General features: G+C 37.4%; 1 long non-coding RNA gene across 4 annotated transcripts; it reads right to left on the bottom strand.

Moving 5' to 3' along the window:
- Nucleotides 1-1,848: 1,848 nt before the first annotated feature.
- On the bottom strand, nt 1,849-15,455 carry LOC139075079 (uncharacterized). 4 transcript variants are annotated; one of them, XR_011525123.1, is made up of 6 exons: nt 15,194-15,455; nt 11,242-11,397; nt 6,253-10,587; nt 4,766-5,819; nt 3,389-3,507; nt 1,849-2,195 (listed from the first exon to the last, which is right to left on the bottom strand). It is a non-coding gene; the product is annotated as an uncharacterized lncRNA (long non-coding RNA). The 4 variants fall into 4 exon arrangements; XR_011525125.1 differs by lacking the exon at nt 4,766-5,819 and adding an exon at nt 13,793-13,840 and having other exon boundaries at nt 15,194-15,453; XR_011525124.1 differs by having other exon boundaries at nt 5,743-5,819; nt 15,194-15,453.
- Between the last annotated feature and the right edge of the window lie 1,502 nt (nt 15,456-16,957).

Below are 16,957 nucleotides of genomic sequence, written 5' to 3'. Positions count from 1 at the left end.
TGAAAAATGTACGGTCACACCAAAACTTATACAAGAATGTTCACAGTTGCATTATTCATAATAGCCAATAAGTAGATTCAATCCAAATGTCAATCAGAAGGTCAACAAATAAAGAAAAGATGGTATATCCATACAATGAAATCTTATTCAGTTGTTAAAAGGAAAGAAATGCTAATACATGCTACAACAGGGATGAACCTTGAAAACCTTGTGCTAAGTGAAAGCAGTCATTCACAAAAGACCACAAATCATAGATATAGATCTATACCTGTCTATCTATCTCTAAGGAAATATATCTATTTCCTTTCAGATGAAAGACATACACATATCCTATGATTCCATTTCTATGAAATGCCCAGAATAGGCAAATCCACAGCAGAAAGAAGTGGTTTAGCAGTGGCCAGGGGTTGATGGGGAACTGGGAAGTAGTGGTGTTTTGTTTCTTTGTTTGTTTTTTATTCTTGGAATGGGAGAGATATTGGAAATGTTCTGCAATTAAATAGTGGTGATGTTTGCACAACATTGTGAAGAAATATATACTAAGAAATACATAATTGTGCGCTTTAAAATGTGGTTTTACATTTTATTAATTTTATCTCAATTGGAAACACACTGTTTTTCTCATCAAATGTCAGATTTTAAATATTGTTAGCTTTCCTGTGTCTCACTTTCCTTATAGCCGAAATTTGGAGCTGATGTCTATCCAACAAGATTCTTGCAAGAACTAAGTTCCATAACACGTGGGATGTGGGAGGGTGGCTCACAATGCTTCCGTGGAAATAGTCGTGCATTTAGGTGGATCCCCATTCACGGATGGACACGAACTTCCACCAGTGCACTGATCGTTCCTAGAGGACAGTTATTGTATTTCCTTTTGCTGAACAACTTTCCCTATCAGAATACAGGGCTCAATGCATAGTAGGGATTTTTGTCAATAATATGTCTCATAAAAGTAAAAGGAAAAACTAAAAAGAATTAAAATAAATTTTAACAAGTACAAAGAATACATGTATGAATTTGTCAGCATTCACTGAATAATGTTTGTTCTACAGGTTCTCTGTAATAAAAATGGGCATGAAAGTGAATGCAATTTTATCATGTGTCTCTAAAAATGTACATTCTAATGAATGCTTTCATTAAGAATTGATAGTAAAGAACATAAAAGAATGAGTACCTCCCACATAGATTGCTCTTTTAGAGGAGAAGATGTTTAGTGAAAAGAAGAGAAGGCCTGATATCGTATATGTAGCACATTAATACTTCTCTTCCAGTAGTCTATCTACATTTTTGCCAATAAAATCAATTCTTGAATGAGCATTTGGCCACCGAAATAAAGCCGGCTTCTTGTTGGCTGAGAGACGGGGAGAAACGGAGAAGCCCAGGACTTGGACCACCTATGAAAATCCCAGACTGATGAAGGCAGAGTTGCCTGGCATCCCAGAATTACCAACCTATCTTTGGACTGATTTGTGAGAGATAAAGAAAGTAACATAACTTTTTCTCCCAAATCTCAGAAGTCTTATGATGTTTTTGAATGGGCTCTGCAAGTGATTCAGTTATAGATGTGTCCTATCTTTTAGAATCGAAGTCCATTTTGCCTAATATTTGGGATCATAGATTTACCTGCTGGATTTGTTAGAAGTCAAGCTCCCAGATCTCTCTCCTGGAGGTTTTGATTCTTTAGGATAAACAAGAGCCAAACTTCTGTATTTATAGTAAACATTGAAGCAATGTACTATTTGTTCATCTTTGAAAATATTTCTTTAATTATATTTACCAAAAGTTTTTGTGTGCTTTAACCCACTAACCAACCAAAGAAAGAAACGGTATTTTACCAAAGAAAACGTTATTTACCTTTTATTGATTGAAATATTTATGATTGTAAATTACATTGGGTTTTGATTATTAAATACAATTTAAATAGTTTTTTGACTGCCATTGATAATTCAACATAGAGGATAAAAATCCTCTAATCCTTAGAATTAGAAAAATTCTTCAACATCGTATATTCCATCTTGAATACCATAGGAGGCTTTGTCTGTTTTTCTGGGAAATTCAAGCTCTGATTGAGAAGACTCTAATTGCTAATAGAATCCACTGCAACATAGGATTGCAATAAAAGGCATAGGAACGTGTAACTCTGGCCGAATCAGCATTTACCATAATGATGAAAACGAAATTTATCACCAGATTCACTGTAAGGAAAGAAAAAGAAATTATTAAAAGAACCTTTAAATTGCATGCATATTGCACAAAGAGCTTCTCAATGAGGAGCATTTGAACATAGAAGAAGAAAGGCTGTGCCCCACGGCCACAAGCAGCTGGGCCCTGCCTGCTCCCCAGGTCTGTGCACATCCTCCCCTGACATGGGCTCCTTCACTCTCCTTACATGCTCAGTCCTGACTCAGTTATGGAACTCGACCCAACCTGAGAGACGAAAGGATTACATCTTGTCTTAGAGATCCTCTAGAAGTAGAAGCCAATTTAGGATCAAATTAGATGAAACACCCGTGAGAGAAAATGGGCTGCCACAAAGGTTGGCCAAAACTGTAGACTGCAGACTCCTTTAGACTGAAGGACACAGGAAGGGAGGTCAGGTGGAAGTGTCCTAGAATGCCCTGCTCTCTCAGGAAGGTTAGAAGTCTGCCATGGAGTTCAGGAGCCCAAGTGGACCAGCAGAGGAGTCCCTTCCAGCATGAATGGGCCCACTGTGATGGATTACAGAGTTCTGTAGTCAGTAAGGTTTTTTGCTCAGTCATGCTCCCTGTAGCTTGGAGCTAGATGATGGAGGTTATAATTTAGTATCTGGACTTTGGTAATACATTTTATTGGTCATTAGATGACCTTTAGTAAGTCATAATAATTAAATTAATTGATTTGTACATTGCAGAATATCCCATAGAGTTATAGTGAGAGGTCAAACACAAAACTGCTCTCTTTTGTTTCTTTTAAAGATTGGCACCTGAACTAAGATCTGTTGCCAATCTTCTTTTTATTTACTTATTTTTCCTTCTTCCTCTCCCAAAGACCCCCAGTATATAGCTGTATATCCTAATTGTGGGTCCTTCTGGTTGTGGCATGTGCGATGCTGCCTCAGCATAGCCTGATGAGTGGTGCCATGTCTGCTCCCAGGAGCCAAACTGGTGAAACCCTGGGCCGCCAAAGCATAGCACATGGATTTAATGACTCGGCCACGAGACAGGTCCCCCAAACTACTTTTAAATATGAGAAGTTAAAGGATAGATAAACGTGTGTTTCTGTGGTTTTTACAAAGATTGTAATTTTCCATATATACTGTGCCTATGCTATCAGAAGTATGGATTTTCCTATCTTTTTGTGATTTTTTTAATTATTTTGGAAGAGCCAGTATTTAATTTTGCATTCTTACAACTGTCTCCTGCAGAAAAAGCATGGATTAGAATAAGATTGATGATTGGTTGCACAGACTGGTCTCCATTCTAGGGTGCAACCTATTGATCCATCGCGAAACTTCTCACAGTTCGGCTCCTAAACATAAGGAGACAAGATAAAATTTATCAGATAATAAACTGTGGCAATAAAATATTCTTTGTTCTTAATACAAGATGTCATGCATCAAAAAGGTATAAAGACAATGTATATTGAGGTTTAAAAAGAAACATCAAGGTACCCACAACCCACTTGAACATAAAATACTATTGATATATTTTTACAAATTCAATATTATTTTTAAAAATCATACAAAGGGTAGAATGTGTTTTGATAATTTAGTGACTCTGTCCCCATGTCCCCTACAACGGGATCAGATTTCTGCCTTTATTTCATACCAGAAGAAATCATAAAAGTGAATTTTCTGTAATTCCCTTGTCTTTCTCAATAGTTTCACTACTAGATGCTCTGATTTCAGATCATCACTGCATATGTATTTATTCATATATATGAGTGTTTGTACATGTGCATATAATTATATAGATATACAGGTAATGTGTTTAGTGATGGAAGTGCTTGGAATTTACATAAATGAACAACATTGTGTGTATTCTTACATTACTTACTTTTAAAGGTCTTCATAACCTGTATCTATTCAAATGTTTAGAACTATAGTTCATTTATTTCACCTCTATGTAACATCCCACTCCATGAATGTATGCAAATTATTATTTTATCCACTTTTAAGTGGAAAAATCTTTTTAATCTTGTTGTTTTTGTAGGCTAAACAATTCTACTTTAAAAACCTCTTAAACCATATGCAATGCTTGTATATAACAAGATTTATGCCTGATAATGGAATTGTTGAATAAGGGGATATTTTGACATTGTCTATAATACCAAATGAGTTTTTCTTTCTTTCTTTTTTATTAGGAAGATTAGCATTGTGCTAACATCCATTGCAAATCCTCCTCTTTTTGCTGAGGAAGATTGGTCCTGACCTAAAATCCGTGCCCATCCTCCTCTACTTTGTGTGGGATGTCTGCCACAGCATAGCTTGACAAGTGGTGCGTAGGTCCCCAGCCAAGATCCGAACCAGTGAATCCCAGGCCGCCCCAGTATAGTACTGAATCTAACCACTACTCAACTGGGTAGGCCCCCAAATGTTTTTATACGAGTAGGAAGACTGTTTCTTGAAACCCACATAAGAATAAGACAGTAGTTTTGGTTGTTTTTACTTTGTGAAGGATCATTCTGTTGTACATTCTGTTTGATGAGATTTGCTGTTAAAACTACAATATAAAACAATTACTAGTTTTACCTTTATCAGTTACCACATTAATCAATATTAACTTACTGGAAATTTAGCTATTGATTTCCTTGAAAAAGCAGTATTCTGCAACCAAAACACAGAAAGAAGATTAAACTAAGAAGAAGAGGGGAAAACTATCAGAGTATCTGGTGCGAAGTTCCCCCATCTTTTACTAGCAAGATACCAGGCAAATTACCTACTCCAGACCCTGCAAGTAATGAGGGGAACATTTGGGGCAATAGCAAAACAGTAAGTTCACAAAATAACTCCAAATCTGGAAACATAATTCCCAATTAACCTCACTCTGTGAAAAACAATTTTGTGTATTGTATAGTAATCACCGTACCCTGCTTTATTTCTTCAATTTTTATAGATCAGACATCCTAGTGAGAGAAGAAAATCCCTTGCTTAATGCCATTCATTATACCTTGCATAAAGACACATGATATGAAGAAATTAATTACAACGTAATTAATTAGTGATCGGGTCTAAGATCAGGGATCTATCCAATACTTTACAGCTACTTTACTCTGAAATTCATGGGCCACCTTATGCTTTAAAGAAGGTAAGTTGTCAGCAGAGGGAGGGATGAGTTCTCTGCTCACACGAAGCCTGGACTCTACTCAGAGCTGTCAAACAACAAAGCAAATTGTCAAGGAAGACCAGATCCAAAAGACACCATTACTCCCCACACTTTGCTCTCAGCAGTCATGGAATCTGACCTCCAAAACCTCTTCACCTCTAAAGACAGGTAAACATGTTTCATTGTAGGTGGACGAAATGCAAAGTTCCGCTGCTCGTTCTAAAGCGCCTGTCTGTCTCCACCCCTCTAAGGTGGGAAAGGAGAAGAAGCTGATGCAATTATTAAAAGGGCATTTGTAAACCTGCCCTGTTTCATTTTGCCAGTTTAAGTATTACAAATCCAACAAAATAAGCTCCTCCATTCCTAAGCCATAGGAGTTATTTCCTGAATTTTCCAAGATATGTGAAATGCTTCACCCGGGACTGAAAGATTTACTCACCAGAATGAAGAAAAAATAGTAAGACAACGGTGAAAATAACTTTCATCCATGATGAGCAGAAAGACATTTTGTCAAGTCTGTAGAAGAAACCCATAGGACTGTTCATGACACATGGCACAGGGACAAGTGGTCCATCTCCCAATGAAAGTTTCTGATGGGTGAGGGAATGGCTCTACCCGTCTAGAGTCCTAATTATAGGGGACTATCCCCTTTTTTCTTCCTCCAACTCAGAACCAACAAGACATGCATGTGAACAGAAGGCCTCATAGAGACTCAAGAAAAACACTAGGACAAGTCCTCCGTGCACATCGGAGAAGGAGCCATTTGCTCTCCCAAGCCTTTGGCTCAGCCCACAGGGAGCCTGGCTGCATTTAAGGAAACATGCACTTTGGAATCTCAGTTTTTCCTCAGAAAATACAAACAGTTCTTTCAGGAAGGACTCAGTTGCAGCTGTCCTCACAGCAATGCTCTTCACCAGGGCTCCCTCCATAGGGTCCCCGCTGGACCTACCTGAAACAGAGAAGGCCGTGGGGAGCAAGGCCGACACCTCCACAGACCGTGCCGAGCTTGTTCACCTCTTCTTCCCAACCATGGCCACCCAGCTGACGCGTTTCCTTTATTGATTTGTTGGTGAAGACCTCTCTGGGGGTGAGAGAGATGGCTCCTGGCAGATAAGACGCTGAGGTATTCTCTGTTCTTCCTGGAGGCTGTAAATGAACTCGAGAGAGAGGTCTCACAAAGAAGTCTCAGGAGATAATCCCTCTGGAGGAGATTTGGGACAGTTTGGTCTGATGTACCCAGAAGTATGGGGAAGGGAGGAGGGAAGATCAGTGCTCCGAAACCCTTAGAGATGAGATACGAAATCTTCCTAAGTTAGCGAACAGGAAGGAAAGGAGAATCAAAACAGGAAAGAGAACAACGAGTTTTGGGAACGGTGACTAGACACGTAGCTAGACCCTTAGCACTTGGCAACACTAGAAGCACATTAGGCTCAACTGGAGATTTGATTTTGGTTAAATTTTTGTTTTGCGATAACTGGAGATCTCATCAAGCTGTAAGTACAAATGCACAGAGTTCTCATGTCCCTTTCAACCATTTTCCCCTGATGGGAACATCTTGTAAAACTATGGCACAATATCACAACCAGGAATGTTCACAAAGCTCCCAGATGAGTGTTGGGGTCGCCGACTTTGGGAACCTGGGCTGGAGGACAGCTTGTGAATACTAAGAAGAGGAGAGAAAGAAGGCTCAGGTGTGAGATTGAGACCACCTGGGACAGGGCCCTAAATTGTAAGTTGAATAACTGGACCTTTACCTCAAAGTGAAGCGGGAGACCCTGTAGGGTTTGAGTGGGAGGAGATTTCATCATAGCTGTTTAGCTGATCTGCTCCACAGCCTGACTCAGCGCAAAGAGTGTTGGCAGATGAAAGTCCCGAGTTCAAATCCCATCCACCACCAGGCAGCCTGGACACCAGATTCAGACTATGGAATCCACAATTTCCTAATTTTAAATGTGACAATACCAACTTCTGTCGCATAGATTTATCATAAATCACAGGGTTAACATATTAAAACAGTCTGCACATTAGTTGTCTTCTAGACTTACATTTGTCGTTCTAATCTAACTTGCCTTTTTTATCAGTTAAGAAACCCAAGATTTAGACAAGAACCTTTGAGTCTAGTGCCGTTTCAAGCCAAGTTAATGGAAGCATACAAATTCTAAGGGCAAAAAGTTTTCCTTTGTAATACTCAGTTGACTGTTATCCTTACACTGGCTCTTTGAAGTATTTATGTAGACACCGTCCCAGACAGTTGTGCAGGCAAATCCTTCCAGCATACAACATGGGAGAGACAATTCAACTGAAGTTTAGAGTTGAAGTTATTGTGACATCCTTATGTCCCGCACACTGGACTTTTTCTCTTGTCTGTGTTCATAAGCAGAGATTAAGAGCAGAAGACACTGCCTGTGATGAACAACAGGCCACAAGATTTTAAAATTAACTGCTAAAGGGCATGTTAGAAATATGCATTATTTGATGTATATCTATCTTTCCTGAAAATTTTTAAGAGCATAAATATTTATATATGCATCAATTTACAGATATTTATTGTACAACTATACCAAAATCAGACACAAATATATACATATGTATATATATACAGATATGTGCACGTGTGTATATATATGTGTGCCTGCCTGTGTCTGTATAGTTGTATGAATGTATATATCTCTATATATGTTTCTTTAGATCCATATATGTATTAACAAATATATGTATAACACACATATTTTATATGCGTTTATACATTAACATTATACATACACATATATACATAGTATATAGATATATATAAATATACACATATATACCTATATATCCCTCTATATAAATTGTCTGTGTGCTCCATTTGTCATCACGAGTGTCCTTATAAAAGAGAGAAAGAAGAAGATTTGATGCAGACACAGAAAGAAGATGAAATGGAGAGAGATTTGAAGATGTTGACCTTAAAGGTGATAGAAGATAGATGATAGATAGATATATAGATGGAAAGTAATAGATAGACAGAAACAGAGATAGAAGAATAAAACCAATATGTTTGTTGTGACTAGCTTTTTCCATTAGATAATGAAATATCTTCAAATAAGTATATACAACTATACATAATTCCTTTTAAAGGAATACAAGGTGGAATAGTCCTGAGCTAACATCCGTGCCCATCTTCTTCTACTCTATATGTGACACACGTACCGCCACATGGTTTGGTAAGCGGTGCATAGGTCCGTGCCCAGGATCCAAACAGGTGAACCCTGGGCTGCCAAAGCAGAGAGTGTGGATGTAACTGGTACACCACCAGGCCAACCCCTTGATTTCAGTATTTTTATTCTTTATGTTGGTAAGATTATCTAAGAACTCTAAGTCACAATGAGTTTCTCTGTGTTCTCTTCAAAAAGTTTTATAGTTTTACTTTTTACCTTTAAATCTATGCTTCATTTTAATCTTTTAATAAGGGGTGAATTTTAGTTCAGTGTTCACTATTTGACTATTGCTCTTCAATTATTCCAGGACCATTTGTTGAAAAGACTCTACTTCCTGCTTTAAATTGTTTCACACTACTATTTCTGGGTTCTCTATTCTGTCCCACTGATCTATATCTAATTCTCACTAATCCCACACTGTCTTCATTATGGTAGCTACACAGTAAGACTTAAAATTGGGTATTGTGGTCCAGTTTTATCCTTTTGCATATAGACATCCAGTTTCCCCAAAACCATTTGTTGAAGAGGCTATCCTTTACTTATTGTGTATTTTTATGATAAAAATAATAAAGCCATCTACTAGAGTGCCTATTAATAAGGTATGAAATAACAATTGTCGGTGAGGATGCAGAGGAAACGGAATCCTCATGCATTACTGCTGGAATGTGAGGAGGTACAGTCACTTTGCAAAATGGATTGATAGGCTCTTAAAAAGTTTAACATAAACCTACCATATGAACCACCCATTCTACTCCTAGGTGTTTATCCAGAAAAATGAAAACACAGGTCTGTAAAAAGACCTGTACAATAATGTTTAGAACATCATTTTTCCTAATAGCTCAAAAATGCTAACAATCCTAAAGTACATAAACTTGTGAATAAATAAAAAAATGTGGTCATTCAATACAACACGATATACTATTAAACATTAAAAAGTAATAAACTACTGATTTATGCTCTAGTGTGAATGAACCACAAACATATGTTAAGTGAAAGAAGCAGATAGAAAAAAAAAAATTGTTTCATTCTCCTCACATAAAATGTCCAGAGAAGGCAGAACAAGAGGAAAGAAATGCAAATGAGTGATTGCCTGGGGTTGAGGGTGGGAAGAAGGCATGAGTTCCAAGGGCAGAAAGGACATTGTTTGGGTAACGTAAACACTCTAAATTCGAATTGTGTTTGAGGTTGCTTTTCTCTCTCTGTTTCTCTCTCTGTATGTGTGTAAATATATATATATATATACACACATATACACAAATACACATAGAAATTATTATATGATACCTAAAACTGATTAGATTTTGGTACATAAATATCCCAACAAACTGGTTTTTAAGAAGATTAAAATATCAAGTTTTGTATCCAAACTCCCTTTCATTACCAACATGTCAGGTTTAGAATATTGTTCAGTTTCCTGGGTCATTTCCACCATGTCTAAAATGTAGAGCTGCTGTCTACATAACAAGATGCTCAGGAGAGCGAAGTCAGATAACATGTGGGAAGCTGTTTCAGAGCTTTTGTGCAGAACAGTCATGTGATGAAGGAGCATTTCCATTCATTGGTGCATAATAACTTTAATCAGTACATTTAAATTCCTAGGGAACAGTGACTATCTCTGCTTTCGCTTATCATCTTGCTTCTAGCATTGGACTTAGGTCCGGACACATAGTAGGCCTTTACTGATGTGGACATAAGAAAAAAGAATACACAAACGAGTATACCAGTGTTCACTAAAGAATGTTTTTTAAAGTCATCTACAAAAACAGGTGATGCAATTGACTAAAAGTGTGTTTATAACGTTGTTCTATAAACTAACATTGTAACAGATACTTTCCTTCAGAGGCATACGAGAGATGCTAAATGATCTAATAGCCCCCACATTGATTACTTTTTAGATATAAAAGCATTTATTGAAAAGAACAGTGTGCCTGGCATAGTATATGTCACAGATTTCTAGTTGTCATCCAACAGTCAATCTACATTTCTGCCATTACATTCAAAATTTGGATGAGGCTTTGAACACACAGCTAAATCCTGCTTCTTGTGGCTGGAAGCTGGAGATGAATGGAGAGACATCTGACTTGGACCTGATAAAAGAAGTCCTAAATTAGTAAAGGCATTGTTGCCTGCCATCCCAGGACCACACATCCACCTATCAACTGATTTATGACCAAGGAGGAAAAACATATGTTTTCCAAAATGCCATAAATCTTAGGTTATATTTCTATAGGTTCTGCTACTCATTCAATTATAGACATATCTAGATCTTAAAGGCTAAGCCAGTATTACCTAAGATCTATGATCATAATATAACCTGTGGTGCTGGTTGGGTTTTCAGTTTCTCAGAAACGTCTCCTGAAGGTTCTGAATCTTTAGAACAGAGAGAATCCAAGTCATCAGCACTTTTTGAACACCTATGTAATGTACTATTTGATGACTTTTGGAAAATCTCTCTTTGGTTATAGGTATCAAAAAATTGCATATATCTGAACTCATTTCCCAGCCATTAAACAAGGGCCTTTTGAGCAATATAATGCCATTTAACTTTCTATCAAGCAAAATATTTAGGATTTCCAATTGTATTGGTTTTTACATTCTTAAACACGTAATTAAGATACTAGTTTTTCAAACTATCATTCAAGAATTGAACATAGAGAATAAAAATATTGAAACCAGGAGATCTCAAAGTTGGATAGAACTTGGACTATCCTCTATTTCACCTTATATTCCACAGAATTCACCTGGTCCTTTAAGTATCGACGACAATGATTGTGAAACTCTAATTGTCTGTAGAATCCACGGAAAAGTGGGATCACAATAAAAGCCATAGGACGTTGTAGCTTCAGCAAAAAGTCAGCAGTCACCATAATGAGCAAAGGTAAATTTGCCACTGCTTTCTTTGTAGAAAGATTTAGAGAGAAAGAAATAAACAATTATGAAAAGAGCACATTGAAGTCTCCGGGCTGTGCAAAAAATGCATCTAAATGAGAAAGATTTGAACTTGGGACATGACAGTGAAGCTGTGCTCCACTTCCCCAAGACACTGGACCCCACCTGCTCCCCAGCCCACCACATGTCCCATCCCTACACAAGGCTGCTTGATCCTTCCTACTTGCTCAGTCCTGACTCTGCCTTCAGACCTAGGCCTAAGAAAGGAGGGCTTTAGGGGTTGTGTTAGTCCAGATCTTACAAGAGGCAGAAACACTTTTGAGAGTAAATGAGCAAAGATATTATGAGAGGACATGCATGTGAAAGAAAATAGGAAGTGGTACAGAAAACCCTGGAAAGGGCCTGCCCTGTGGTGAAGTTTGTGAGCTTGGATTTGGTCTCCCAGGGCATCAGCAGTTCCCATCCTGGGCACAGACATGGCAACGCTCATCAGGCCATGCTGAGGTGGCATCCCACGTAGCACAAACAGAAGGACCTACAACTACAATATACAACTAGGTACTGGGGGGGGGTGTTGGGGAGAATGAGGAGAAGGAGATGAGAAGGAGAAGGAGAATGAGATGAGAAGGAGAAGGAGAAGAAGAAAAACAGAAGATTGGCAACAGCGGTTCCTTCAGGTGTAAATAATTAAAAAAAAAAAATTAGTCTACTTTGTCCATTACTAGAAAAAGATAAAAGGAAAGACTGGCAAAGCCTTGGACCACAAACTCCTTGAGAATGAAGCAGAAATGGAAGGGAATTGGTAGAGGTTTCCTAGACTGCTCTGCACTCTAAGGAAGGTTTGAAAAGCCATCCTGATTTCAGGAGACAAAGTTGACAATCACATGAGGCCTTTCTACCATTAATGGACCCATTATGATGGATTTCAGAGTGTAGACGTCAGTCTGCTCCTTATTCAGTTATGTTCCCTGTGGCTGGAAATCTGCAAGGCTGATTGTCGTGGCTACACCAAGATCTACCGTGGTGCATTAGCACTAAAGAACAATATCATACTGGCTTCGCCATTAGTGATTCATAATGAATTAAATTAAGTTAAATTAATAGGTTGTGCATCTGCAGAACATCCAGCATGGTTGTGTTGATAGTGTAAATGCTACTTTCAGAAATAAGAATTTTAAGGACTGGTAGAAGTGTGTTACCTTGGCTTTTATAGAAATATTACAATTGTTTTCTGTATATGTCATGTCTAGATTATCAGCAATGTAATTTCTTCTCATTTTGTGATGATTTCTTCACTATTTTGAAAGAGTAAATATTTACCATTGTGTTTTTAATTGAATAAGATGCAAAAATTGCATTTATCGCAATAAGTGCTGCCATTGGTTGCACAGAGTGGAAAACGTTCATTTTCTCAAATTTTTGGGTGACAGTATGGCCTACAGTATGGCTACAAAACAGAGACTATATTCACTTATTAGACAATGAATATTTGAATACAATCTTCTTAAATCTTAATATGAAATGCCATACATCCAAAAAAGGTTAAGTATAATCTACTCTTAGGTGTAAAGAAAACACTTATGTAGTCATCCCCAGTAAATAACAAAACATTATCAATATTTTAATTAAAATATTCTATTAAGAAAAGGCCTTAAAAAACATGTAACTAGCTTGACTGTATTTTTAGAATGTAACCAACTCCCCAAACCCACCCCCACCCATAATTTTCCCCTCCCAGGCCCCTTCTTTCTCAGTCCTCTCCCAAACACAGGCCACAGCAGGTCACTAAACTAAATTTCTGTTTATTGTTCCCCACTTCCCTCTAGAATTTCACTATGTAGCAATACATACATATACTAGATTTATATACTTGGTATACTTTTGGATATCTTGGTAATTTACACAAAGAAAACAATACAATGTGTATTCTTATATGCCTTTCTTTTTACACTCCCTGTGACCTTTAGATATAATGATCCAAGAGCAGTAGTTTATTTATTTTCACCCCTCTGTAATATTCCACTATGTGGACATATAGAGATAATTACTATTTATCTTCCTACAAATTGATAATTGATGTGGTACTTTTTGTTTGGTTGGTTAGGATGAATAATTCTATTCTATATACACTTTTTTATATCTCTCAGTTTTGTGCTCAACTAACAACCACCCAGGAGTGGAATTATGGGGTAATTGGCTAAATACACGACGAACTGTATTCATAATACTAAATGGTTTTGTATGCCTGCTACATTCTATATCTTGACCTTGTTGTAATAACAGTACATTCATACTTTCACTTTTTGAAGACTGAGTCTTTTCTACATTTTGTTTGGTCTATTTTGCTGTGATTTTAAAAATTAAAAATTGGCATGTTCCTAATGACCAACTTACTGAACTTACTGCAACTTACTGAAATCCCGTAATTTGGTGATCTTAGAAAAGCAGCTTCTGTAACCAAAGAACAGTTTAAAAAGGTAAGAAATCCATGCATATATTGGCAGCAGAAATTTATGCAAATAACCTACTCAAGAAGCTGCAAGTAATGACATAAGAATTTTGTGATGGTGTCAAAAATATAAATTCTCAACTATATCCAAATCTTAGAAAAAATAATGCCCAAATTAATCTAGGGCTGTGAAAAATAGTGTCATGTATTATTTTTTCAGGAGCTCCTGATACCCTGCTTGAAGATACCAATTTTGTAAAGCTTTTGAAAAGAGACATTTCATTGTGATGGACGACAATGCCCTGTGTGAAGTCACTTAACCATGAAGAAATTCTGTTCTAATATAAGAGTTCTATTCAATACCTAACAGCTACTTTTTTCTTAACTTCCTAGGCCACTCTGAGCCTTAAGGAAGATAACTGGTCACCTGAGGTGTGGATGAGCTCTCTTTCCTTACACAAAGCCTTGATTTCAGGGACTCAGTGATGATAATCCGACTTTAAAAGAATACCAGATCTGTGGAGATAGTTCCTTGCCCATACTTTGCATTTAACAACCATGGAATCTGGGCCTCAAAAGGAAAAAGAACTTAGTTAAATTTCTTGAGTCACAGATGAATGGATAGCTAAAGGCTACTGCCCATCCTACCTCACCACACTGTTTCAACCTCTCTGATGTGAGAAATAAGAAAAACCAATGCAATGGTGAAATATTTAAAAGGAATTTATAAGATGCTCTGTGTCATTTTAACAATGTGAGAATTCCAAACCCAGTAAAACACCACTGCATTCTTACGTTACAGCAGAAAGCTTTCTTTATTTCTAGGATACGCAGTGTTTTTCCCAGGACTGGAAAATTTACTCACCAGAATAAAGAGTGAAGGACAAGATGATGAAAAATCTTTGATCTATGCTGAGAAGAGAGGCATTTGAGTGAGTCTGTGGAAGAAACCCTTCAACAGTTGGCAACAATGACATAGGATGCATTGCTCATTTTCAGTGGACAGGCAAACAGAATCCAGGACCAGTTTAGACAGTGTCCTATTTATAAAGGGACTACTCCAACCCCCTATATTCCTAGTCAGGGTGGACTGTTTCCTCTTTTTTTGCTCTGCCACTATAATTCAACAAGAAATATCATGTCAACAGATGGCTGCCCCAGAGACGTGAGAGAAAGTTCACGAACAGTGCTCAGGGAACACAGGAGAAGGAGTTGATTACTCTCCGAAACCTTTGAGTCAATCCACAAGGAGCCTGGCCACATTTAGAGTAAACATGCACATTTGAATTGCACTATTCCCTTCATAAAAATAGGAATAGTTATGTCTAGAAGGTTCAATCTGGAGCAATACTCACTGCAATGCTATACACCAGGACTACTTGGCTGGGTGCTCCACTTGACCCACCTCACAGGAAGAGACAACAGAGAGTGAAGTAACAGTGGCTATCTTGTTCATCTTTCCTTCTCAACCTTCTATCTCCATCCAAGGAAGTCACTTTTACTGATATTTGAGTGAGGGACTTGATGAGCTCTTATCAGGGCAGATAAGAGACAGAGGTATTCTGTGTCCTCTGTGAGGGTTGTAAGGTAGGTCATAAGAGATGCCTCTCAAATGCTTATCAATAGATCTCCCCTCAGCAGTAGGCTTGGGACAATCTGATCCAATGAACTCAGAAGTACAAGCAGGAAAGAAGGAAATACATGCAGGTATAAATTTGAAGATAAAGAAAATATGTGAAATCCTTTGAAGCAGGTGAGCTGGAAAGGGATAAGAGAATCAAGGAGGACAAAGAAGAAAGACTTTGGAAATGTTAATACGACAAGGGCCTAAGCCTTAGATCTTTAAAGAAACTTAACGAATGTTAGAATCACCTAGAGAAGTTTTAAAGCTGATGGATGCACCATCTCACTATCAAGATTGTGTATCATTTATATAGGTGAGTCCTGGCATGGGTATGTTTTAAAAGCTCCTAGATGCGACTCAGGAACAGCCAGCTTTGGGAAACCCTGGCATAGAGCAAAGGATATGAATTTCTGGAATGGGAGAGAAAGAAACCTGGAGATTGATATGGAGACCAGATGGGACATTACCCTATATGCTTTGTTAAATAATTTGATCTTTATCTCAGAGGTAAGTGGGAAACAATAAAGGCTTTTGAACTAAGGGAGACATTTGGTCAGTTATTTTGTTCATAACTAGCCACTCAGCTTTTCAGAGTGATTCAATGTAAAGGATCAGTAGACATGAGCTGGCAGAAGAAAGCATCAGTGAACTGAGGTTAGACCAATAGACAGTAAGAAATCTCACAAAGAGAAACTGAAATAATGAAATAAATTGAACAACCTCAAAGAAATGTTGAACATCATTAAATGTACCTACATATGTATGATAGAAGAGGAGAATACAAGGAGAGAGAGAAAAGAGCAGAAAAATATTATCAAAGAAGTAAAGGCTGAGAATTTCTCAAATTTGATTTAAAAAGCAGTATTCTACACTTCTAAGGATGTGAATGGCAATTACGTTAAAAGTAAAAATAAAATCCAAACCCAGACAGATCATAGTCAAAATATTGAAAGTCAAAGATAAACAGAGCATATAGAGAAGAGCAAGAAACTGACCCATCCTATAAAAGGGAGAAAATATTTAATTAACAGCTAACAATCATCAGAAAATATGGAGGCCAAAAGCACTGGCATAACATATTTCAAGTAACAAATGAAAAAAGTTTCAACCAAACTTTACACCAGAATAATGATCTTATTAAAATGAAGCCCAAATAAAGACTTTCTTGGGGCCAGACATGGTAAGAGAATTTGTTGCTAAAACACCTTGGCCTCGCCTTACAAGAAACAACAGTGGGAGTTTTTTAGATGAAAGTAGACAGTAATTTGCATCTATGTGAAAAATCATGAAGTGCAGTCAGCTTCTGGAATGACTGCATGAGGAGTTTTGCTGACCCACTCTCCAGTGAAACTGGTGTAAATTATTTAAAAGAAAACAAGTAAAGTCTCTGGAAATGGTCTTAAGTGCAAACAGCAAATGAAGAAACACCTATTTGATAAATCTATGAAAATTCATAAAAAGGTAAGACTGCAGGATTTGAACCAAGATGCTCCTC

Source organism: Equus przewalskii, chromosome 13 (assembly GCF_037783145.1).
Source record: "Equus przewalskii isolate Varuska chromosome 13, EquPr2, whole genome shotgun sequence".
NCBI classification, from domain to species: Eukaryota; Metazoa; Chordata; class Mammalia; order Perissodactyla; family Equidae; genus Equus; species Equus przewalskii.
This window is presented reverse-complemented; position numbering and strand designations above follow the sequence as displayed.